Source organism: Choloepus didactylus, chromosome 7, assembly GCF_015220235.1.
Source record: "Choloepus didactylus isolate mChoDid1 chromosome 7, mChoDid1.pri, whole genome shotgun sequence".
NCBI lineage: Eukaryota > Metazoa > Chordata > Mammalia > Pilosa > Megalonychidae > Choloepus > Choloepus didactylus.
Genome location: NC_051313.1, coordinates 42,408,649 through 42,429,451, shown reverse-complemented (window position 1 = coordinate 42,429,451; position 20,803 = coordinate 42,408,649). Strand labels below are relative to the sequence as shown.

The window sequence follows — 20,803 nt, the reverse complement described above, 5'->3', positions numbered from 1 at the left end:
AGAGTCAAGGCTGTTGGGTTGCAGTTTGGTAGTTTCAGGTATTTACTTCTAGCCATTCCAATACATCAAAACCTAAAAAGTGTTATCTTTATAGTGCGTAAGAATGTCCACCAGAGTGACCTCTCGATTCCATTTGAAATCTCTCTGAAATCCACTGAAGCTCCATTTCGTGTCATTTCACATCCCCCTTTTGGCCACGAAGATGTTCTCAATCCCATGATGCCGGGTCCAGATTCTTCCCCAGGAGGAGTCATATCCTGCCTTGCCAGGGAGATTTCCACCCCTGGGATTCAGGTCCCACATGGGGGGGCCCTCCTTTTTTTAACTTGGATACTTGCTGTTCTGCCAAAAGACAATTTTTAAAATGGTTTTGAATGGGTTGTTCCCCCCCCGCCCCCCTGCCCCAGTTCCACAAACTCTGAAGCCAGTGTCTATCTAGCTCACAAAAAGAAAAAGAGAAGTGTATATAACATTTAAGATGCTGAGTATTTCATAGGAAAGCTGAAAGCTGCTGTGAAGTGCTCTTTGAGTCTTATTATTATTATTATTTTTTAAATCCTCTTCTCATGAATAAATTAGGGGCATTTCAGGGGACAGAGATGGGATTTGCTGTATGATAAACCAAATGTAGTTTTAGTCTTGTATATTGAGAAGCAGTGGTTGGGGCATTTTTAAAGATGGCTAGCTACACTTGTTTTCCCTCATGATAGTAAATTGTCCTGATTCAATAATATAGCCTTACCCCTAGAGGTATTTGTTAATAATTTTGAAATATTAAGGTCTTGTCAAGGTTCTGATGATTCAAACCTGTACTACTGAAATATTAAGCAGGACAAACTAAGCAAATACCTTGAAAGAGAAAGTAATTACTAAATATACAGAGAACTAACTTGACTATATATGTTGCATCCTGTGTTACCTCCCTCCATATTAATATTTGATAAAGATTTTAATTTATATGAAATTTCTAAAGCAGAATCAAAACTCCTCTTGGGGAAATGGCAAGGCTTCAGGATAAGCGATCTTATATGAATAGTACCAAAGCATTACCACATGGTAGAGAACACACATTATTAAAAATGTCTGAAAAATAAAGTGTGCACGTCATCAAGGTGGCACAAAACAAAGGTTAACGCTTTTTGGGCACATTTCTTAGAGGGCTTGCCTACTGTGTATGTAATTGACTTCTGTTTGTGTTATATGACTGTTTGGTGACTTCATTGAAAATCTGCACAATTCAGTTTTATCTCTGGATTACTTCAGTTGGTCTTTGTGAAGCTTTTATCTATGTAGAGTGGGTGTTAGATTTGTTTTAACCCATTAGGGTTTTTTTTTTTTTTTTCTTTTTCTTTTCAATATTTCAAGTAAAATTCTACTAGAAGAAAAGAGGTATGTGTTAATGCTGAGTGGGTTGGGTTTTGGGTTTGGCTTCTTTTAGTCAAGCTTTCTGAACATTGACATGTTAGGTGATAAAGAAATCCTGAACATGGAGCTCTTCAATTCTAAAATCTCTATTAAAAGCCTCTCACTTGAACCCAGAAAAAAAGGAGCAGTATATTCTTAAATTTGTTTTTATGTTTCTTCCAAGCTTTAATGACATTCTGGGCTCAAAGACATTTTGGAAAATGGAACTGTGAAAACTTTAGGAATCCTAAAATGCTGATTATCCAAATCAACTGTCTAACTGTAGACCCCTTAGGAAATATGACATTATGAATTCCATTTTGGCATGTGTAATTCCGTTATTACATTTATTAAACAAATGAGAGTGAAATTTGGTATCCTAGTAACTTAAGTATATATGCTTTTGATTTTACTGCTTGTTCTCTTTTATGTCTAAGTGTATCTTCATTTAATAATTATTCATCCTCCAGATAGTTGAGGAGAGGCATTTTATTGGAAATCAGAATGGCCGTGGCGTGGGTAGAAAATGCCTCAAAATTGCTAATTCAATTGGGATCTTGTGTTAAGTGAGGGGAGAAATGAGTAACACTAGGTTCCAGGCCCTGAATAGTTCACAATCTTGGAAGGAAGATGTGGAGTTATGATATTAACATTTATTGAGCCATTTCTACATGCCAGGCTTTCTGTTAGCAGTTTGTTCTGGTGTCATAGTTTAATCTTCTTAACAACCCTATAAAAATTATCTTGACTTTATAGATGAAAATTCAGGCATGGCCACCCAATAGGGATTTGAAAATAGGCATTTTTTGTCTAGAACCACAAATTTAACCTCTATACAATACTTGCTCCTTAATATAACAGCAAACATTAATAATGCATACCATGATTGCATCCCATCAGAAATGTTGTAGGACTACAGAGCAGGAAGCAGCTCTGCTTGATGAGGGAGGAAGTTACCTGTACATGATGTTATTGGTTTATTGTCCCTAGGGGAGAGCAGCTGGAGATGAAGTTGGAAAGGGGGACTGGGACCTAATTGAGAAGAATCTTGTGTACTATGTGAGAATATCGAGGCTCAGTGGGAAGCTGGTGTAAGTTTAAGAAAAGTGATTGGATCTGTTTTAGCAAGGTTATTCTTGTGGCCGCCTGAAAAATAGATTGGGGATGTCTGCGTCGGGAATATTGGCAGCTGAGTGATTGATTAGTTAGGAGGAAGTGGAGGTAGTTCAGCGAGAGCAGTTCAGCGCCTGAATTCCTGCTGTGGTGAAGATGGAGAGCAGGGCGGCTGAGAGACGAAATGCAGACACTTGGTAGAATTGACAGGTTTGGGAAGACAAGGAAAGGGAGGAGTTAAGATCAATTTAGGCTCCCTAATTTGGGTAATTTAATGGCATCACCATCCATCAAGGGAAGACAAAAAAAAAAAAAAAAAAAAAAAAAAAAAAAAAAAAAAAAAAAACCCAAACAACAACAAAACAGGGCCAGAGACATTTTAGGGGGAAATTCTATTTTGGACTTATTAAATATGAAGTGCAAATGATGTTCCATATAATTAAAAGTCTAGTTAGTTGCTGGAGGTATGGATCGAGATTTAGCAAGGAAATATTAACTGTTGAGAGTCATGAGAATGGAAGAACTAGACTGAGAAGATTTGTAAAGTGAAAGGGAGAAAAAGCTGAAGGTGAGTCCTGAGAAAAGCATTTTATGAGCAGAAAAAGGGGACCTCTTGGAGATAAGTTAGAGAGGCCATGGGAGAGGTAGGAGAGAGGACAAGGAGAACAATGTCTCTAGATTTTCTAAATGTCAAAAAATTAGCATATCTGAAATTCTATTTAAGTTATCCTTAGAAACAATTTATTTCATAAAAGTAAGTTACTATAAGGGTCATATCTTGTGATTTCTTTTTTAAGATAGTGTCCTCTTGTCTCAGTGTTGTTTTTAGGTGTCACTATGAAATGATGACTCATATTGAGCTTTAACTCCACAATCTCTTCTTTAGTATATATACATAGGAGATTATGCCCCAATTTGAAAATCTATGCTATTTTTTTCTCATCACAAGGTTAAGTATTAATGTGAGTAGAACTAACCCCCCTTGGTCATTTGAATTGGTATAATTTATTAGTACTACAGATTAGTGGTTAAGAAATGGACTTTAGACTTACTTTTTATTATCCCATTAGATGAATACCCTTATGTGAAAATTCATGTTTCTTAGATTTCCATTAACAGTTATTATTGTATTAGAAAAGAATGTTCATGCCTAACCTCATAAGAATGCAGAGGGTTTTTTTTTTTTTTTAGATTTAAAAAAATGTTTTTTTTTAGCACAGCACAACTTATTACATGGTCATAGCTAGGCCCTAAATGTAGTTCTAGGGTGGAGAGAGGGGGCAAATGTTGATGGGTGGGTCCAAGAGAAGAACTGGTAAAAAGGGACTTGAGAAGCCCAGAAATGGATTATTGACCCGTTATATATCAGCACAAATTTATGCCACCAGAGCTTCATTCTCTTTAAGTAAATGATGGATATATAAATGGGATATAACTAGTTTTGGATTTATCTTTTCACAAAATAGGTTTCAAAGGTCCTTGAAATTGGTGGATTCAGCTGTGAGCCTGGTGCAATAATATGCTTTATAAATTCTCTGATGAAAGTTCATTTAGCCTGTGCTTGAATATTTCCAACACTTGTTTTCTTAGGTCACTCATATCTTTCTCTAACCTGTGACATTTGTCCTAATCTCTCCCTTAAAAGTATTTTGGATATTTCTGTTCCTCCCGTGTTTTGTTTCCCTTGTTTAAAGTCCTCTATTGAGGTTCAGTTTCTACTCCCACCCTCCAGGAGGTGGCTAATGCTTTATTTCCAGAATTTCTTTCAATAACTTCCTTTCACTGTTCTGTCTGTCCCTTCTTATTTCTTCTCTCCGTTGCTCCCATCCCAGAAGCTACTCTGTCAACACCTTATCTATCCATCCCTTGACCAGGTGGTAGTTTACAACAAGGTTTTTTCCCCCCCCAACAAATTTTAAAGCCCAAACATTTAATTTTTATAGCAGTTCCTTCATATCTTTATAATGCAATTTATATCTTAAATGTAAATCCTATAGACTTCCGTATTTTAAAATCTTCATTTATATATTTGGGTGAGTGTATAAAATTTAAAATAAACTAATACAACAAATAGATCAGTTAATCATTTTTCTTTATCTTTTGAAAGAAAACAAATTCCTTAGATCTCGTTAGCAGATCGTGTTATGAACAGGATGAATATTAAGGAGTTACTCAGTATGCTGGGCCATGTCTATAATTACTTCAGAATAGCTTTATTCAGATTTTTAGGCAGTATTTTACTGATTTGTTATCATGAAATTTAAAGTACTATTTTTTTTCCTTTTGTAAAGTTATACACAATGGCACATTTAAGATTAACTAGCTTCTAAAGGAAAAGGATGATAACCAGCAAGCATTTAGTTTTAATTTTCATAATTTTTCTATTTAAATCAAAAGCACCCTTTTAAAGCCCCTAAATCAGCCTTTTATAAATAAAGTAAATCATCTTGTGCTGCATTCCTTGATGATGGCTTATGTTGTTTTTCTAAAGAAAGAGTTTAATTAAGATTTGATTTTCTTCTATTCTGTACTCTGTTGATTCATCACTGAATCAAACATAGGTCTTTAATGTCACTGCTACATCTGACTTTTGAGGTCAGTGATGACCATTGCAGTTTTCAAAAGAGAAGCCAAGTGGTTATCTTTCAGGTATGATTAAAACATAATAGAGTATAAACCGGCTGCCTATGACCCTAGCATGTGCTCCTGTCTTTGTAGGAGAATATTTCTGGTCAGTGGCCACTGTTTGCACTCTGTTAAAATCAACACAAATGTAAAATAACTCATGAATAATTGTGAACACAGTATTTGAATGGATGTTTAATAAATATGCATTAAAAATCTAATTACAGTAATGAAGTTTACAGCTGAAATTTTAATTCAGCCCTTTAGAAATATTAAAAGTGCTTTTCCTGATTGTACATTTTTCTCACAGCAGTTGGGTAAACATTTTAAACTGGAAATCTCAGTTCCTTATAGTTTTGATTTATTTAAATCAGCGTGTGTTCTTTTTGGCAACAATCTTCTTTTTCTTTGTGAAGAAGTGAAGCTCCTTTTATTCTATAACTGTTACTTTGAAGAATTTTTATCAGTTCTGTGTTAGGACTGGTGAACATATGGGATAGCAGATGAATAATAAAATGTGACTGGAAAGGCCAGTTTAGATTTTGGTTTAATTCTGCAGTGCTGAATGAATCATTTAATTTGTTATTTCCACTTCCTTATCTGTAGAATGGGATTAATTATCCTAACTCTCCCTTCCTCACAAGTCATTTATGAGGATCAAATAAGTTATTATATGAGAAAATCCTTTGAAAACTAAGAAATGTTGTATAATGTGGGTCTATACTAGGAATAATTGAAATATTAATATTAAAATGCCAGAGGCTATGGATTCCAGTGAGTGAGTAGAAATGGAATGAACTTAGCTCTATATAGAATTACTAAAACTGTTTTAATTCTGGAGAGGGCTCACTTGTATTAACAGTGGCCAAGGGCCCAGTCTGATTTCAGTGCTTTGAATTCTAGAAAATGCAGTTTTGAGTTTTCTGAGATTGTTCAAAAGGCCTCTGTTGATACCCAGAGATTTTGTTTTGTTCTCCTAGAGATAACCATCTTTTCTCTAGATACTCTGAACACCTGAATTTTCTGAGAAATTATGAATTTTGCTTTGGTCATGATGTTTCAGGAAAAGCTGTTTGAATTTGATTTATAATACGTAGTTCGATCATTAAGGTAAACTGTCTTCATTCAGTAAGAAATGGTCACTGTATTCAAACAATTTAAGTAATATGAATTACTTGATGTACAGCAAGATAAGAAGATAAGGTTTCGGAGAATTACAGAGTATTAGAGTTGAAGAGGACCTCTGGGTGAGGTAGTCAAACAAGGGAGTTTCTGCCATAGCTGTTTCTGAGGATCCTACTCATTTTTGTATAGCTGTATTTTTAGAAATTTTTTCTAACTGAAAAAGGCTGAAATTTGCACTTTTCTGTAACTTCTCCCAGTTCATCTTGAATCTTTTCTCAGGTGTAATGTATGTTACTCTAGTCCTGATTCCACATGACAGCCCTTTAAACACATCAAGATTAAAAATATCTCATTCATTTCTTCACTCATTTAATCATTCATTTACCAAATTGTTGGGTGCTACCTTGTCCCAATTCCATTTTACAGTCTTTAAAACATTAAAGACCTAGTATATCTCTCCCATTCATTCATTCTGCAACTATTTCTTGGTGTCCACTATATACTAAACACAGGGTGCTGGGATGCTATTGCTAAGTCTCTTCTCAATATCAGCTGTCCCTTAGCCCATCAATCAAGTCTCACGATATGGTTTCTAGATCCTTGAATTACTTCCCTTCCTGATATTACAGTCTACTTTCTGAATGTCACTTGGAAAATGTGACCCCCATATCTCAGTACCTTCCTTCAGGTACGGTCTGGTTAGAGCAGTGTGGTCCATTACCTCTCTCTATGTCCTGTTGTATTAAGTTTAGATAGTCAGGTCATATTCATATCTAATCTTAACCTATGGGTAGTTAAGACTCCTGGGGCTGTTAAGACAAGTCTTTCCAGTTTGTATTTGATTAATTTTTTTCCTATTTATGAAATAAATTGTTTTCTCTAATTATAAAAGCACTACATGTGCATAGTAGAAAATATGGAAAACACAGAAAAGACAACCACTGTAACCTTTATTTTTATTTATACTTGCTATCGAAATATAATATTCAGAAAAATGCCCAAATAAATGTAAAGCCTGTTGAATTTTCATAAGGAAATCTGTGTAAATACAGCCTAGATCAAGAAATAGAACATTTATAGTGCTCAGAGGCTCCCATTGTGCCCCCTCCAAGTCACTAGCCCTTTACCTGCAATGATAATCAACATCCTGATTTTTATAATTATTGATTTGTTTTGCCTGTTTTTGAATTTTATATTAGAATCTCTGGCTTATTTCATTCAACATTATGTTTATAAGATTCATCATGTTTTTACATTTAGCAGTAGTTCATTCTCTAAAATTTTCCATTGTATAATTATATCACAATTTTAAAGTTGATTCTACAGTTTTAGATATCAATTTTGTGTCCAGTTTTGGCTATATGAATAGTACTGCTTTCAGTATGCTTACACATATATTTTGGTGTGTATGTGTATGCATTTCTGTTGGGTATATACCTAAGAGCAGAATTGCTGGAGCATGCAGCACACATAGGTTCATTTGTAGTTGATAAGCCTGAACAGTTTTCCAAAGTGGTTGTATCAATTTATATTACCACCAGCGGTGATTGAGATTTCATTTGCCATGCATCCTCACCAACACTTGGTATTGATGCTCCACTAAGTGTGTACTGATACCTCATTTTGATTTTATTTTCCTTCTCCCTGCTGACTAGTGAGGTTTAATGTCTTTTCATGTGTATGTTAACATTTCGATAGTCTATTTTGTGACAAGTCCTTTCAAGTCTTTTGCCCATTTTCCTATAGCATTGTTTGTTTCTTAGTGAATTATATGAGGTTTCTGTATTCTGGATATGAGGACTTGGTCTGATGTATATATTGTAAACATATGTATTGTTAGTGTTTTCTTCCTGCTGGGATTTTTTTTTTTCTATTAACAGTTATTATTGAGATATAATTCACATATAAAATTTACCCTGTTAAAAAGTGTGTGTGTGTGATATTTAGTGTATTCACAAGGTTGTGCACTCATTACCATTAACTAATTCTAGAACATTTTCATCATCCCAAAAATGAATCCCATATCCATTAGCAGTCATTTCCCATTTTCTCCTGCCTTCAGCCCCTGGCAACTACTAATTTACTTTCTATCTCTATGGATTTGCCTTTTCTGAACATTTTATATAAAGGGACTCATATAATATGTTGTCTTTTGTGACTGATTTCTTTCACTTAGCATAATGTTCTTGAAGTTCATTTATGTTGTAACATGCATCAGTACTTCATTCCTTGTTATGGCCAAATAGTAATGCATTGTATGGATATGTCACATTTTGTTTATTCATTCATTAGTTGACAAACATTTAAGATGTTTCCACTTTTTTTTTTTTTTTTTTGGCTTTTGTGAAAGGGGTTTATTTGGCTACACAGCCACAGTCCCAAGGCCACAAAGTGTCCAAGGCAACAAATCAGCAATCGGGTACCTTCTCTGGAGGACGGCCAATGGTGTCCGGAAAATCTCTGTTAGCTGGGAAGGCACGCGGCTGGCGGCCGCTCCAAAGCTCTGGCCTCAAAAATGGCCTTCTCCCAGGACGCCCCTCCTCAGGCCCCAGCCCCTCAAAAATGTCTCTCTTAGTTGCACCCAGGGCACCCATCCTCTCTCAGCTTCTCCCGAGCAAGAGACTGCTTCCGACGACCGCCCTCAAAACGTCTCTCATCTGCAGCTCCTGTGCTCTCTTCAAAGTGTACCTCCTGGCTGCAGCCTGTTTCCACTTTCTTGCTATTATGAATAATACTGCTGTGAACATTCATATACAAGTTTTCGTGTGATTATGTGTTTTTACTTCTCTTGGGTATATACCTAGGAGTGGAATTGCTGGGGCATATAAATCTGTGTTTAACTTTTTGAAGAACTGCCAAACTGTTTTCCACAGCACCTGCACCATTTGACATTCCCATCAGCAATGCAGGTCCAATTTTTCCACATCCTTGTCAACACTTAATATTGTCTGTCTTTTTTATTAAAGCCATCCTAGTAGGTGTGAAGTGGTATCTCATTGTGGTTTGCATTTGCGTTTCCCTAGTGACTAATGATTTTGAGCATCTTTTCATGTGCTTGTGGACCATTTGTATATCTTGGAGAAGTGTCTATTCAAATCCTTTGCCCATTTAAAAATTGATGTACATATGCAAGAGAATTGAAAACATATGTTCATACAAAAACTTGTACATGAATGTTCACAGCATTATTACTCATAATAGCCATATAGACCTTACAAATTGATTGTTAATATTATTTTTCTTTATTCTAGACTTCTTATTGTTTATAGAGATTTGTGCTCTATTGGTTCTTTATAATTTTTTGAACAATTTGTTTAATGCTGAATTCTTTTATTTACTTGTTTTTCAATGGATTCTTTTCAGTATAATTAAGTTTTTGAACCTAAAACCATCCCAGTTAAGTTGTATGTTGGTAGTTTCATCCACCTTTTGTAGCTCATCAACATCTTCTTGAATTGTGATTGTGATCCAACATTGATTTGTCTCCTAACATTGGGTTATCTTCAAATTTGAGGGCTAGGTCATTTATATCTTCATTTAGTGCCAAATATATTAATATCTTGTACTCAAAGCCCTAAAATATGTACATAAATATAGTTGTTTGTCAAAATTCTAAAAATTTTAATATATATTATATATATATGCATATATGCATTTATATGGAAAAGAATTCCTTCTCTCCAACACTTAAACTTTGTGCTCTTAGTAGAAAAAGCTGCTGTAATAGTGGTTTTGGGAAGAGTCCCATTTATTAGCAGAGGCAGGTTGACCCGTGATGGAGAGTAGAGTTCTAGCCAGGCCTGAGGAGGATGGAGACCCAGGAGGAGCAGGTACTTCAGATATGAGGATCTGAGAGAAGATTGTATTTTGATTTGCTATTGTCTGGCTACCATGAATGGGAGCACAGCCTTCATTTGCCATTGTATTGTAGTCTTTTTAATGAGGGAGACATCCCAGTGGTTTGGGGTCATTTAACTTCAGATCCTGGCTTGGCATTTACCTGTCTCCTAATCTTTTTTTTTTTTTTTTTCTGGTGAAGATTTTATTTTATTTTTTAAATTCAGTTTTATTGAGATATATTCACATACCATACAATCATCTATGGTGTACCATCAACTGTTCACAGTACCATCATATAGTTATGCATTCATCACCCCAATCTATTTTTTTTTTAATCATCATTTTATTGAGATATATTCACATACCACGCAGTCATACAAAACAAATTGTACTTTCGATTGTTCACAGTACCATTACATAGTTGTACATTCATCACCTAAATCAATCCCTGACACCTTCATTAGCAAACACACAAAAATAACAAGAATAATAATTAGAGTGAAAAAGAGCAATTGAAGTAAAAAAGAACACTGGGTACCTTTGTCTGTTTGTTTGCTTCCCCTACTTTTCTACACATCCATCCATAAACTAGACAAAGTGGAGTTTGGTCCTTATGGCATTCCCAATCCCACTGTCACCCCTCATAAGCTACATTTTTATACAACTGTCTTCGAGATTCATGGGTTCTGGGTTGTAGTTTATTTTTTTTTTTATTATTATTTTTTTTAATCATCATTTTATTGAGATATATTCAAATACCACGCAGTCATACAAAACAAATTGTACTTTCGATTGTTTACAGTACCATTACATAGTTGTACATTCATCACCTAAATCAATCCCTGACACCTTCATTAGCACACACACAAAAATAACAAGAATAATAATTAGAGTGAAAAAGAGCAATTGAAGTAAAAAAGAACACTGGGTACCTTTGTCTGTTTGTTTCCTTCCCCTACTTTTCTACACATCCATCCATAAACTAGACAAAGTGGTGTTTGGTCCTTATGGCTTTCCCAATCCCATTGTCACCCCTCATAAGCTACATTTTTATACAACTGTCTTCGAGATTCATGGGTTCTGGGTTGTAGTTTGATAGTTTCAGGTATCCACCACCAGCTACCCCAATTCTTTAGAACCTAAAAAGGGTTGTCTAAAGTGTGCATAAGAGTGCCCACCAGAGTGACCTCTCGGCTCCTTTTGGAATCTCTCTGCCACTGAAGCTTATTTCATTTCCTTTCACATCCCCCTTTTGGTCAAGAAGATGTTCTCCATCCCACGATGCCGGGTCTACATTCCTCCCCGGGAGTCATATTCCACGTTGCCAGGGAGATTCACTTCCCTGGGTGTCTGATCCCACGTAGGGGGGAGGGCAGTGATTTCACCTTTCAAGTTGGCTTAGCCAGAGAGAGAGGGCCACATCTGAGCAACAAAGAGGCATTCAGGAGGAGACTCTTAGGCACAAATACAGGGAGGCCTAGCCTCTCCTTTGCAGCAACCGTCTTCCCAAGGGTAAAACTTATGGTAGAGGGCTCAACCCATCAAACCACCAGTCCCCTATGTCTGTGGTCATGTTAGCAACCATGGAGGTGGGGTAGGCGAATACCCCTGCATTCTCCACAGGCTCCTCAAGGGGGCACTACATCTTTTTTTTTTTTTTCCTTGTTTGTCTTTTTTCTTTTTTCTTTTTTTTTTTAACTTTCCCTTTTTTTTTTTAATCATCATTTTATTGAGATATATTCACATACCACGCAGTCATACAAAACAAATTGTACTTTCGATTGTTTACAGTACCATTACATAGTTGTACATTCATCACCTAAATCAATCCCTGACACCTTCATTAGCCCACACACAAAAATAACAAGAATAATAATTAGAGTGAAAAAGAGCAATTGAAGTAAAAAAGAACACTGGGTGCCTTTCTCTGTTTGTTTCCTTCCCCTACTTTTCTACACATCCATCCATAAACTAGACAAAGTGGAGTTTGGTCCTTATGGCATTCCCAATCCCATTGTCACCCCTCATAAGCTACATTTTTATGCAACTGTCTTCGAGATTCATGGGTTCTGGGTTGTAGTTTAATAGTTTCAGGTATCCACCACCAGCTACCCCAATTCTTTAGAACCTAAAAAGGGTTGTCTAAAGTGTGCGTAAGAGTGCCCACCAGAGTGATCTCTCGGCTCGTTTTGGAATCTCTCTGCCACTGAAGCTTATTTCATTTCCTTTCACATCCCCCTTTTGGTCAAGAAGATGTTCTCCATCCCACGATGCCGGGTCTACATTCCTCTCCGGGAGTCATATTCCACGTTGCCAGGGAGATTCACTCCCCTGGGTGTCTGGTCCCACGTAGGGGGGAGGGCAGTGATTTCACCTTTCAAGTTGGCTTAGCCAGAGAGAGAGGGCCACATCTGAGCAACAAAGAGGCATTCAGGAGGAGACTCTTAGGCACAAATATAGGGAGGCCTAGCCTCTCCTTTGCAGCAACCGTCTTCCCAAGGGTAAAACTTATGGTAGAGGGCTCAACCCATCAAACCACCAGTCCCCTATGTCTGTGGTCATGTTAGCAACCATGGTGGTGGGGTAGGCGAATACCCCTGCATTCTCCACAGGCTCCTCAAGGGGGCACTACATCTTTTTTTTTTTTTTTCCTTGTTTGTCTTTTTTCTTTTTTTTTTTTTTTTAACTTTCCCTTCTTTTTTAAATCAACTGTATGAAAAAAAAAGTTAAAAAGAAAACAAACATACAATAAAAGAACATTTCAAAGAGACCATAACAAGGGAGTAAGAAAAAGACAACTAACCTAAGATAACTGCTTAACTTCCAACATGTTCCTACTTTACCCCAAGAAAGTTACATAATATAGCAACATTTCAGTGAACTTGTTCCTACTACATCCATCAGAAATTAACAGACCATAGTCATTTCTGGGCATCCCCAGAACGTTAAATAGCTTATCTGTTCTTCTTGGATTATTGTTCCCCCTTCCTTAATTGCTCTCTACTGCTAGTTCCCCTACATTCTACATTATAAACCATTTGTTTTACATTTTTCAAAGTTCACATTAGTGGTAACATATAATATTTCTCTTTTTGTGCCTGGCTTATTTCGCTCAGCATTATGTCTTCAAGGTTCATCCATGTTGTCATATGTTTCACCAGATCGTTCCTTCTTACTGCCGCGTAGTATTCCATCGTGTGTATATACCACATTTTATTTATCCACTCATCTGTTGAAGGACATTTGGGTTGTTTCCATCTCTTGGCAATTGTGAATAATGCTGCTATGAACATTGGCGTGCAGATATCTGTTCGTGTCACTGCTTTCCGATCTTCTGGGTATATACCGAGAAGTGCAATCGCTGGATCGAATGGTAGCTCTATATCTAGTTTTCTAAGGAACTGCCAGACTGACTTCCAGAGTGGCTGAACCATTATACAGTCCCACCAACAATGAATAAGAGTTCCAATTTCTCCACATCCTCTCCAGCTTTTGTAGTTTCCTGTTTGTTTAATGGCAGCCATTCTAACCGGTGTTAGATGGTATCTCATTGTGGTCTTAATTTGCATCTCTCTAATAGCTAGTGAAGCTGAACATTTTTTCATGTGTTTCTTGGCCATTTGTATTTCCTCTTCAGAGAACTGTCTTTTCATATCTTTTGCCCATTTTATAATTGGGCTGTCTGTACTATTGTCATTGAGTTGTAGGATTTCTTTGTATATGCAAGATATCAGTCTTTTGTCAGATACATGGTTTCCAAAAATTTTTTCCCATTGAGTTGGCTGCCTCTTTACCTTTTTGAGAAATTCCTTTGAGGTGCAGAAACTTCTAAGCTTGAGGAGTTCCCATTTATCTATTTTCTCTTTTGTTGCTTGTGCTTTGGGTGTAAAGTCTAGGAAGTGGCCTCCTAATACAAGGTCTTGAAGATGTTTTCCTACATTATCTTCTAGGAGTTTAATGGTACTTTCTTTTATATTGAGATCTTTGGTCCATTTTGAGTTAATTTTTGTGTAGGGGGTGAGGTAGGGGTCCTCTTTCATTCTTTTGGATATGGATATCCAACTCTCCCAGCCCCATTTGTTGAAAAGACCATTATGGCTCAGTTCGGTGACTTTGGGGGCCTTATCAAAGATCAGTCGGCCATAGATCTGAGGGTCTATCTCCGAATTCTCAATTCGACTCCATTGATCTATATGTCTATCTTTGTGCCAGTACCATGCTGTTTTGGCAACTGTGGCTTTATAATAAGCTTCAAAGTCAGGGAGTGTAAGTCCTCCCACTTCGTTTTTCTTTTTTAGAGTGTCTTTAGCAATTCGAGGCATCTTCCCTTTCCAAATAAATTTGATAACTAGCTTTTCCAAGTCTGCAAAGTAGGTTGTTGGAATTTTGATTGGGATTGCATTGAATCTGTAGATGAGTTTGGGTAGAATTGACATCTTAATGACATTTAGCCTTCCTATCCATGAACATGGAATATTTTTCCATCTTTTAAGGTCCCCTTCTATTTCTTTTAGTAGAGTTATGTAGTTTTCTTTGTATAGGTCTTTTACATCTTTGGTTAAGTTTATTCCTAGGTACTTGATTTTTTTAGTTGCTATTGAAAATGGTATCTTTTTCTTGAGTGTCTCTTCAGTTTGTTCATTTCTAGCATATAGAAACATTACTGACTTATGTGCATTAATCTTGTATCCCGCTACTTTGCTAAATTTGTTTATTAGCTCTAGTAGGTGTATCGTTGATTTCTCAGGGTTTTCTAGATATAAGATCATATCATCTGCAAACAATGACAGTTTTACTTCTTCTTTTCCAATTTGGATGCCTTTTATTTCTTTGTCTTGCCGGATTGCCCTGGCTAGCACTTCCAGCACAATGTTGAATAACAGTGGTGACAGCGGGCATCCTTGTCTTGTTCCTGATCTTAGAGGGAAGGCTTTCAGTCTCTCACCATTGAGTACTATGCTGGCTGTGGGTTTTTCATGTTGAGGAAGTTTCCTTCAATTCCTACCTTTTGAAGTGTTTTTATCAAAAAGGGATGTTGGATTTTGTCAAATGCTTTTTCAGCATCTATTGAGATGATCAATGATTTTTCCCTTTCGAGTTTTTAATGTGTTGTAATACATTGATTGTTTTTCTTATGTTGAACCATCCTTGCATGCCTGGAATGAACCCCACTTGGTCATGGTGTATGATTTTTTTAATGTGTCTTTGGATTCGATTTGCAAGTATTTTGTTGAGGATTTTTGCATCTATATTCATTAGGGAGATTGGCCGGTAGTTTTCCTTTTTTGTAGCATCTTTGCCTGGTTTTGGTATTAGATTGATGTTAGCTTCATAAAATGAGTTAGGTAGTGTTCCATTTTTTTCAATGTTTTGAAAGAGTTTGAGTAAGATTGGTGTCAGTTCTTTCTGGAAAGTTTGGTAGAATTCCCCTGTGAAGCCATCTGGCCCTGGGCATTTATTTGTGGGAAGATTTTTGATGACTGATTGGATCTCTTTGCTTGTGATGGGTTGGTTGAGGTCTTCTATTTCTTCTCTGGTCAGTCTAGGTTGTTCATTTGTTTCCAGGAAATTGTCCATTTCTTCTACATTATCTAGTTTGTTGCCATACAGTTGTTCATAATATCCTCTTATAATTTTTTTAATTTCTTCAGGATCTGCAGTTATGTCACCTTTTTCATTCATTATTTTGTTTATATGGGTCTTCTCTCTTTTTGATTTTGTCAGTCTAGCTAGGGGCTTGTCAATCTTGTTGATCTTCTCAAAGAACCAACTTTTGGTGATATTTATCCTTTCTATTGTTTTTTTGTTCTCTATGTCATTTATTTCTGCTTTAATCCTTGTTATTTCTTTTCTTGTACTTGGTTTAGGATTGGTTTGCTGTTCATTTTCTAGCTTCTTCAGTTGATCCATTAGTTCTTTGATTTTGCCTCTTTCTTCCTTTTTAATATATGCGTTTAGTGCTATAAATTTCCCCCTTAGCACTGCTTTTGCTGCATCCCATAGGTTTTGGTATGTTGTGTTCTCATTTTCATTCGTCTCTATATATTTAGCAATTTCTCTTGCTATTTCTTCTTTAACCCACTGATTGTTTAGGAGTGTGTTGTTTAACCTCCAGGTATTTGTGAATTTTCTAAGTCTCTGATGGTTATTGACTTCTAATTGTATTCCATTGTGGTCAGAGAATGTGCTTTGAATAATTTCAATCTTTTTAAATTTATTGAGGCTTGTTTTATGTCCCAGCATATGATCTATTCTGGAGAAAGTTCCGTGAGCACTAGAAAAGTATGTGTATCCTGGTGATTTGGGATGTAATGTCCTGTAGATGTCTGTTAAATCTAATTCATTTATCAGATTGTTTAGGTTTTCAATTTCCTTATTGGTCTTCTGTCTGGTTGATCTATCTATAGGAGAGAGTGATGTGTTGAAGTCTCCCACAATTATTGTGGAAACATCAATTGCTTCCTTTAGTTTTGCCAATGTTTCTCTCATGTATTTTGTGGCACTTTGATTGGGTGCATAGACATTTACGATTGTTATTTCTTCTTGCTGAATTGCCCCTTTTATTAGTATGTAGTGGCCTTCTTTGTCTCTCAAAACATCCCTGCATTTGAAGTCTATTTTATCTGAGATTAATATTGCTACACCTGCTTTCTTTTGGCTGTGGCTTGCATGAAATATTTTTTTCCATCCTTTCACTTTCAGTTTCTTTGTTTCCCTGTGTCTAAGATGAGTCTCTTGTATGCAACATATTGATGGTTCATTTTTTTTGATCCATTCTGCGAATCTATATCTTTTAATTGGGGAGTTTAATCCATTTACATTCAACGTTAAAACCGTGAAGGCATTTCTTGAATCGGCCATCTTATCCTTTGGATTATGTTTGCCATATTTTTCCCTCTCTCTATTAATATCCTTTATTGTATCCATACCGAATCTCTTTAGTACTGAACCTTTCTCCAGGTCTCTCTGTCCTGTCTTTGTTTCTCTGTCTGTAGGGCTCCCTTTAGTATCTCCAGTAGGGCAGGTCTCTTGTTAGCAAATTCTCTCAGCATTTGTTTGTCTGTGAAAAATTTAAGCTCTCCCTCAAATTTGAAGGAGAGCTTTGCTGGATAAAGTATTCTTGGCTGGAAATTCCTCTCACTCAGAATTTTAAATATATCGTGCCACTGCTTTCTTGCCTCCATGGTGGCTGCTGAGTAGTCACTACTTAGTCTTATGCTGTTTCCTTTGTATGTGGTGAATTGCTTTTCTCTTGCTGCTTTCAGAACTTGCTCCTTCTCTTCTATGTTTGACAGTGTGATCAGTATATGTCTCGGAGTGGGTTTTTTTGGATTTATTCTATTTGGAGTTCGCTGAGCATTTATGATTTGTGTATTTATGTTGTTTAGAAGATTTGGGAAGTTTTCCCCAACAATTTCTTTGAATACTCTTCCTAGACCTTTACCCTTTTCTTCCCCTTCTGGGACACCAATGAGTCTTATATTCGGACGCTTCATATTATCTATCATATCCCTGAGGTCCATTTCGAGTTTTTCAATTTTTTTCCCCATTCTTTCTTTTATGCTTTCATTTTCCATTCTGTCATCTTCCAGGTCACTGATTCGTTGTTCAACTTCCTCTAGTCTTGTACTATGAGTGTCCAGAATCTTTTTAATTTGGTCAACAGTTTCTTTAATTTCCATAAGATCATCCATTTTTTTATTTAGTCTTGCAATGTCTTCTTTATGCTCTTCTAGAGTCTTCTTGATTTCCTTCATATCCCGTACTATGGTCTCATTGTTCATCTTTAGTTCTTTGAGTAGCTGCTCTAGGTGCTGTGTCTCTTCTGGTCTTTTGATTTGGGTGCTTGGGCTTGGGTTATCCATATCCTCTGGTTTTTTCATAAGCTTTATAATTTTCTGTTGTTTTTGGCCTCGTGGCATTTGCTGAACTTGATAGGGTTCTTTTAGGGTTTGTAGACCAGTTGAAGTCCTTATCTCTAATTTATCAGATCTACAGCTTCGTGGAGTACACTTTCTCTGACTAACCAGCAGGTGGCGTCCACAAGCCACCTGTTCTCCAGAAGCCAGTTCTCCCCTGCTTAGCCTTTTTGGTGAGTGGGGGAGTGAGTCTTGTGGGGCCCAATTGGTGTACCAAGCTTGCGTGTGTAGTTGGTTTTGCCTGCCCTGTATGTGGGGCGTGTTTCTGGGCAGTCGGGGAGGGGGGGTGGCCCTAACAATCAAATCTCCCTGATGATCCTAGAGTTTTAAAGCTGCTGCAATAGTCTAATCCTTCAGTTCAGTCCTGCCACAGTTTGTCTCTGCCACTGACCCACAAGTCTTTGGTATTGGCGTATGGCTCCTGAGACTTGCAAGTGGGCCCCTCTTCCAGGCTGTGCACCCCGGGTCCTCTGTTGAGGGATGACTGTGCTATGTCACAGGTGAGTGCCGTCCCCCCAGGGCAGTTCTGGGCTGCTGGGCTGTGTTGGGAGGCTCCCAGTCTGCTCAAATAATGGCTGAATGGGGCTCTGTTAATTCACACTGCTCCCCCTTCCCAGCTCTGGGACATTCAGCTGAGGTTGCAGGGAAGGCTAATGTCCACGCCCAGTTTTGTGGTGTGTGCCTGTTATTTGAAGCACTTCCGTCACACTGGGTTGTCTGGGGCAGCTCTGGGCTATGGGGCTGGCGATGGGCAGGAGTGTTTCCTGTCCACCAGGATGGTGGCTGTGAGCGGACACCCCCCTTTTCTTGGGAAGTTGTGTTGTTTAGTGAATTTTCTCAGCCACTGGATTATTGCCTTTTGTCTCAGAGCTCTCTTAGTTCTGCTCTTGACTTGACGTGCCCAAATTTCAATTCTTTGAAGCTTTCTGTATTGAGCTTCTTAGAGTAATTGTTTCAGAAAAAGCAAAAAGGATTTAAAAAAAAAAAAAAAAAAAAGAAAAAAAACGGCCCTCCTCAGAGATGTAATGGGTTATTGAAATACTAATAGACAAAGCAACCAGGGCCATTAAGGAAAGGTGCACAGGGCAGAGAGATCAGCTTTGCTTCGGGATTTGCATATGCGCCTCAAGGCCTGATCTCCGCCCTTCCCCTTTCTGTGTTCACCAGAACTCCAAAAATCCTCTGCTTTTATTTTGGAGTTTTTCGTGTTGTTTTTTTTCTATGCCTGTCTCCTCTCTGCTGGGCTGGCTGCTCTCAGAGTCTCTGGTGTCTGGCCTCAGTCTATCTATGGTTGGAGTTTGAATCAGTAGAATGAGTTTCCGATAAGAGCAGCCACTGCAATTCTCCCTTCTCCTTCCCGGAGCTGACAGCCCCTCCTCCCACGGGACTGAGCCTGGCAGGGAGGGGCACGGGTCCCCTGGCCGCAAAAACTTACAGATTTCGCTGATCTCAGCAGTTCCACGTTTTCATGAGTGTTGTATGAAGTATGCCCAAAGACAGATTGCTCTGTGGTGTCCAGTCCACGCAGTTCCTGGCTTTTTACCTACTTTCCTGGAGGAGTAACTAAAACATACAGCTCACCAGTCTGCCATCTTGCCCCGCCCCCAATCTATTTTTGAACATTTTCCTTGCACCGGAAAGAATCAGAATCAGAATAAAAAATAAAAGTAAAAAAGAACACCCAAATCATTCCCCCCCATCCTACCCTATTTTTAATTTAGTTTTTGTCCCCATTTTTCTACTCATCCATCCATACACTGGATAAAGGGAGTGTGATCTACAAGGTTTTTACAATTACACTGTCACCCCTTGTAAGCTACATTGTTATACAATCGTCTTCAAGAGTCAAGACTACTGGGTTGGAGTTTGATAGTTTCAGATATTTACTTCTAGCTATTCCAATACATTAAAACCTAAAAAGTATTATCTATATAGTGTGTAAGAATGTCCACCAGAGTGACCTCTCGACTTCATTTGAAATCTCTCAGCCACTGACACTTTATTTTGTTTCATTTTGCATCCTCCTTTTGGTCAAGAAGATGTTCTCAATCCCATGATGCCGGGTCCAGATTCATCCCCAGGAGTCATATCCTGTGTTGTCAGAGAGATTTGCACCCTTGGGAATCAGGTCCACTTAGGTGGGAGGGCAGTGAGTTCACCTGCCAAGGTGGCTTAGAGAGAGAGAGAGGGCCACATCTGAGCAACAAAGAGGCCCTCAGGGGGAGACTCTTAGGCACAACTATAAGCAGGGTTAGCCTCTCCTTTGCAGTAACAAGCTTCAGAGGGGCAAGCCCTAAGACAGAGGGCTCAGCATATCAAGCCGTCAGTCCCCAGTGTTTGTGAGAACATTAGCAACAGTCCAGGTGGGGAAGTCCAATACCTCCACACCCTCCCCCAGCTCCTCAGAGGGGCCCCGCATATGTATTTTTCTTCTCTGCCCTATTTACTTGGAATGTGTTGCTATTTCACTCTAAGCTATACAGACCTACCATATCTCACTTTCTATTCAAAGTTCCATGTAATTGTGGTGTTTGAACAAACTGACTGTAGAAGTTACATTGTTTAGAAAATATAGATCCTACACCAAATAAACATTTCTTCCTTTGGTCTCACATGGAAGTTGAAGTTTTAACACACAGTCAGTTTCAACCTTTTCCCTTTGGCCCTATTTGCTCTAGTCTTAATCAGATCTGCTTCAGTCATATCTCTAATTGAAGTCTGGGCTCTTTTTCAGCTTTTTTTTTTTTTTTTTTTTAAAACAGTTGCTGTATGTATTA

At 37.7% G+C, this 20,803-nt stretch overlaps 1 protein-coding gene across 2 annotated transcripts in view; it reads left to right on the top strand.

Moving 5' to 3' along the window:
- The window catches only part of AFG1L (AFG1 like ATPase), a 234,430-nt gene that overhangs the window by 3,449 nt on the left and 210,178 nt on the right, over positions 1 to 20,803 (top strand). The gene's annotated exons all lie outside the window — the stretch shown is intronic.